The sequence below is a fragment of the Symsagittifera roscoffensis genome, chromosome 5, assembly GCF_963678635.1.
Source record: "Symsagittifera roscoffensis chromosome 5, txSymRosc1.1, whole genome shotgun sequence".
NCBI lineage: Eukaryota > Metazoa > Xenacoelomorpha > Acoela > Convolutidae > Symsagittifera > Symsagittifera roscoffensis.
The window spans coordinates 34,024,520-34,030,519 of record NC_087066.1 but is presented as its reverse complement, the minus strand read 5'-3'; the positions used below and the strand labels follow the sequence as shown (position 1 = coordinate 34,030,519).

Below are 6,000 nucleotides of genomic sequence, written 5' to 3'. Positions count from 1 at the left end.
ATGTTTGCCAGTAGCACATAATGTTTCGACTACAATGATTTTGAAACTAAATTCAAAAAATCAAGAAACATTTCTAACTAAAAAATAACTTAATTTTATTTTCATATTCGGGTAATTTTTTTGAGCAGAGGGCGACTGCTTTAGATGAAAAACTGCAATGATGAATAAAATTGAAAACTTAGTGCTTAAATAAACTTATAGTGGGAGGTCAGCCTCTCATCGATTTTTGTCTAATTTAGTCTGAAAACGTAAATCAATCAGCCCAGTTTTTCTTTAGAATCCGTATCACAACTAATAATTGTGATAAACTTATTAAATAGTTTGAGATGTGAGATGAGTATCTAACAATGCCAATATCAACACGGAAACAACAAGTCAACCTGCCGTGCGATGAAGAACTTGAAGATTCCCAAGAAGATTTTGTCGACCTGGAGGAACTGTGCACGTCTCAAGACTGCCCCGTATGGACAACTATTCTTATTCCAAAGAAGCTAGGACGTAAGCAAAAGCTACTGAAAGAACCGTTGTGGTGGATTTTGCACTGCTAGAATTACAAATCAGTTGATGGATCAACTCGAAAATAAAAACAATCCAATAACAGCAGTTGAAACAAAGTCGTATGCAGATATAGTCAAAAAAGTACAGTTTGAAAACACACAACAGTATCGAGCAAAAAACGTGGTAGTTTTTGGGAACCACACCAGATACCCACGAAGACGATGTTCGAGTAGCGAAGAAACTACTAGGGGACTTGAAAATTCGGACAGTAGAAAATATACGAACAAAGAGAATTGCAAAGAAAAACGAGAACGGAGCTCAATTATTGAAGATCGAACTGGTTTCAGCTGAAGTCAAACAACTGGTCGTGCAAAACGCGAAAAATTGGCGACAAATTGAGATCTATGAAAATGCGTATTTGAGACCGGACTTGACAAAACTACAACAAGAAGAGGAATACAAACTACGAAAAACACTCAGAGTAAGCAGAGGTGACTGTTGCAGTGCAAATGTATTAAGTGTAAAAACATTTAAAATGAACCAAAATATAAATGCATATAGGGACAGTTGTAACATTCGCGCAAATACTACAAAGTGACGGAGCGTAGAAAAAGTACCTATGAACGACTGGCCGGCGTCAGTTACCTAAATTCTACTCGTTTTTCACCGTCTTGACTTAGCCAGTTGATTTTCTGTTCTGTCTAGGGCTAAGTAAAAAGTTACTATTTTTAGGCCATCAGTCAAACGAATTTTAATCAGCTTTCGTTTCCATGCGAACACAACCACATAGCTGGGTCTCGGATCCTCAGAGTACGTGATTGCTATTAAAAACACGGCTCGAATATCCTTATTTTACTATGTTTTTTATGACAGTTCTATCTTAAATCCAATGGAGATGGATTGACCCTTTCCTCTTTCTACCTACTCATATTCTAAAATATCAATCAATACCGGTGTTAATTCAAACTGTTTATGGCATCAGAGTAGCTAAAAAGTCAGTTCTTTATAGTCCTTCACCATATACTGTCTCTGGGGGGCCGAGCCTCTGCTTCCGTGATTTTGCTGTAACAACGTCGTTATTACTCCCAATTCGTGGCACGGGAGGGTACTGCTCTTTACTCCTTCCCCACTGAAGCCTCCTTTCCACCTGTTTTCTCTGATTAGCTGTCTTATCGTGCGTGATCGTCTCGATAAGAGGTTTTGTTTCTTCTATCGTTCCCGTACGACTCTTTTTCACTATTTCAGCTGTTGTTCTGTTTTTCGTCAATTTTGTGCTCAAAATGGCCGTTTTTTACATTTCTGAGTTTTTTTTATGGCTAAGGCCTCCATTTCTACTTTCGTGTCGTGCCGGAACGTTGCGCTGTGCCAATCTGGCAGATTGGCACATACTCTCCGGACAGTCCTCATCAATGTCCCCATTGATTCTATAACACCGGGTTATCGTCAAATAGTGTTCCAGTTCTCTATTCAACCTTTCAAATCGCATCAGAAAATGAAATTTATCTACTCCACCTCAACTCACTACGTGTCATCAATGGCATCATACCACATCTCACTGCCTTTCAACATTTTCACGAAATTTGCACCATGAGGAGTGTCGTAGATAAGATTTCTTTTCTGACTACTTACGTCATGTTGCCATAAAATTTCTTCTCGCTCTTGCTTGATTAAAAATTTGGGGCGTGGCACGGCCACGCACCCGTTAACAATGACCTAATTTCACTCACCAAGTATAATCAGTTATTTATGCTGTCGTCCTCAATATTAACACTAAGAAACTCTGTGGCTAAGAAAGGTAATGAGGTACTCACTCTCTTCGAGCGAGCGTACCCAAACCTACCAGATTGCCACACAGTGAACACGTGTCTTACACAAGTTAAAAACTTCAGTCGTGTTTAAATAGATAAATATACTCACCTATGTTCTCCATATATATATAATAGCACAACTAAAATTTTCATTGCCATTCAACAATTGCAACAATTTACCAGTTTTCAAAGCCTGGTCTGACCAAACTAAATCAAAGCAAAAAGTTTAAAATTTTCAATAATCAAACTTGGTTGGTTGGTATGAGTTTTAGCACACAAAGGACAATCAAGTTTTTCTCCTTCTCTCTTCACTTTTCACTTTTCTCTCTCGTCTCGTCTTCGTCACCCCATTGCTTCTTGTTCTTGCTCTTCGTTCTCACTGTCTTCTAGAACCTTCTCCAGCATGTCCAAGGAGTTGCGGGCCGTCCCCCAACTCTCCTGCTCTAACAGCCTCGGTTTGCAACAAGGTAGCAAGTCCACATTCACGTTTTGCTCCCGGTTTCTGCATAAGCTGTTATGCAGACACAGGCTGACATTCCGTTCTAGGTCAGCTCATAAGACCTCTCTCTTTTCAGTTTCAGTTACACAAGGCGTTCCAGCTACTCGCTTCACCGCCGTTGTAACAGCAATTCTGTGCGTTAGGAAAGCTCTCTTATAGGCTCCCGGTCCTATATCTAGCTGGAAGGATTGACAGGCTTCCGTGTTCCTAGACATCGCGCGTTCGTACATCTATGACCATATCCTTTAATGGCGTTGGGTATCCACAGAACCTTACAGGTGGTTCTGAAAAGATCTAAGTCGTGGTTCATTTTCACGTTGCTTAGTTGCTCAGATGTCGGCACGGCCGTCTCCTGCCCACTCGTGCCCGCGTTAGCTTCTAACCATCTCACCGCCAGCATGGCACTAACCACCACGATTGACACTTGTTGATTTTGGTCGGGCAACCCTGTGGAGTACAACTCCTCCACGTCCCACACTAACACCAGATTCCCGCGCTTGAGGTGCCATAACGTCTGCGCCAGGCAGTGACAAGGAAACTCCCCATGGGTCATCAATATGTTCTTTCGGGTCCGATACCCTGAAGCTTCCAGCAACGGTTCCACTTCCATCATAATCCTGTGTAGATCTTCCTTCTCATCCATGGTGGGGAATTCAGTGAGTAACGCTCCGCTCGCCTTTTTCTTCTGGAATTCACTCACATTACCCTCACTCAACCTTATGAATTCTTCACCCACTACTCCTGCAACTCGCCTTCAGATCTCTTCGGGACGGCACGAATGATCTTCGTCAGCAAATCAGATGACCATTCCGACATCCTGGCCAACCTCACACACTTTGGCACAGAGAAGAGTTGGTCGACCAACACCTGCTGCGTCCTAGCGTCCATCACCACCATGTGCGTAGGGTACCTACTGTTGCAATATGGCGCAAAGCACGAAACCACCAGATATTTCGAACCAGTAGGTCTATGATAGGCCTCACTGTCATTCAAATTCATCTCGTTCTCCAGAGCCTCTCGCCAACCTCCAATTTTTTGTTCAATCTGCAGCGCTCCAGAGAACACTTCCACTCTAAGCGATGTCACTAGCCAATGGGCACGCTCCAGGGGTTCCAGTGATTCTATAGAGCTCGTCATGGTGCAAAATCCCAAGGCAGTGATCAAGTTCACTTCCGTTACTCCATGACAGTCCGCAATCAACTCCATTCCACTCTTGTCCTACATGCTCAATCTCCCATACAATTGAGCCAATTGGCGATGCTGCTCATTCAGCGTCTTCAAGCAATGCCCTGAGTCGCACACGTGTCCGTCCATTCCACTACTGTGGGCTAGACAGGTGGCCTGTCTCAACCAATCACCGGAGAGATTTCCCTCGCAAGGTTCCGTGGATGGGTTGCTCTTCTGTTTCGTTATGTTCAGAGCCAGCAGATGGTGTATCATGGCCAAATCGCGTCATCATCCAAGTTCAATGTGACATCGGTTGTCATGTCTCAGATTAAACCTGCGTTTGGATGTTGACACCAAGAAGGTTCATGAGCTCCCACAGGGTTACTAAGCTGGTCTTCAAGGGACCGTCCCAAGAACCACAATCAAAGCTCACCTGCCTTTTTAGCTCGGGAACCGAGGGTTCGACCACTCGCTCCTCGAAAATGATTCCCAGGTTGGGTTGTTCCATCATCAACATGCCAGTTTCCTTGACTCGTTCAACCCAGAAATCAAGTACCACAACTTGCTCATAGTCAAAGTATGCTTCCCTGGCTTCCTCATTCACGAAGGGATTAAACGCCATCCCTGGTATGCCAGACACATATTGGAATGACTTCAACTTCACCAGTTTGCATAGTCCTTCTATCCCCTGACTGCTTCAAATAACTCCCGGCTCACTTTCAACTCTTTGTTTGAATATCTTCTCATTTCTTCCAACCTGCGATAGCTTTCCATGTCGTTCGACTCCTTATTTGGTATGGCCAGCGGCATGTGCTGATAAAGCTTCTGGAGTGCTCTCAGAAAGTTTTGTTCACGATCAACTCCCCCTTGCCGAATGGTCTTTATGCATTCTTCCAACACAGGAGTGGGGATATGATCCACCACGAATCTCACAAAGCAAAAGGTATCTTAACGCTTAGCCCAGGCTATCGCCGAATAATCTCTAGAAATCAGCACTTGCAGGGCTTCCATCAATTCCAGTTCCTGTTCCTTTGATTTCGAGTCGTTGCTGGCTTCATATTCCGCTTTCTTGATTCCCATCAAACACCAGGCTAGTCGTACCTGCCAGTCAGTTCTTGCACACGGATAGCCCCAGGTATGCTGCCACCGTCGCAGGTGCATGCATCGTCTCGTCGAAGTATCTTTGGAGGGCCGCCCTCCAAGAGACTTCTAGCAGTTTTTCCAGCCCGATCTTGTTTGCCTCCGAGGACATCACCGTGCGGTATTCTTTCCGACTCAAGTTAGAGTTCTCCATCAGCTCCTTCAGATACTCTTGCATGGCTTGCTTCTTGTCTCAGGCCATCAGGTGCCCTCTCGTGGAGTTTTTTGCTTTAAGCATCTCTACATAACCCCAGGCTGGATCTACCATGTGGACTGAGTCTGGCTCTGTGATCCGACTACACTCGACAACGTCGAGTTGTCCCTCCAGCTTCATCCGGGCCATGTTGGTTCGCGAGGGCTTGTAATCATCAAGTCCTCCAGATCCACACTGACTGATGACTTCATTTCTAGCTTAGTATCCGCCAAAGCTTAGTATTCGTGCATTTTTTTTTGATCTCGTTGCCGTTGTGGTCAAATCTGCCAATAGCATCGGGGGTATCAGGTTCTCTTTTTCTCCCCCGGCCAGCGTCGCACCATCTCCTTGTCCAATATCACTTGGCCGAGCTGCTCTTGCCAATGAGGCCACCACTGCACTGGCTTTCGATTTCACCACTTTTTGATCCACGGTCTTGCTTCCTGTCTTAACTTTCAACCGCTTTAGCCCTTTCTTGACTCGCCTGACGGGTAATTTTCTCGTGATCTGCTGATCATCGGCACTGTCCTCTGTGACTGACTCGGTCAGAACATCAGACTCTTCGGAGCTCATTAATTTCTCTAGAATCTTGCGCATGATGGGTTGGCTTAATCCCACATTCATTACCGACTGCGTCCCGTAACTGCGTATCACGTCCCATGTCCTTTCCATGAAGGTTACTCGGTTCCAGGTCA

The 6,000-nt window shown here is 44.6% G+C and overlaps 1 protein-coding gene across 1 annotated transcript in view; it reads left to right on the top strand.

Annotated features, from left to right (window-relative positions):
• Window positions 1–302: 302 nt before the first annotated feature.
• LOC134845755 (serine/threonine-protein kinase 36-like) overlaps window positions 303–6,000 on the top strand; it is a 332,187-nt gene continuing 326,489 nt past the window's right edge. The window contains exon 1 of the mRNA XM_063862818.1: window positions 303–320. The gene's annotated coding sequence lies outside the window, so the exon portion shown is untranslated. The remainder of the gene's footprint in view (window positions 321–6,000) is intronic.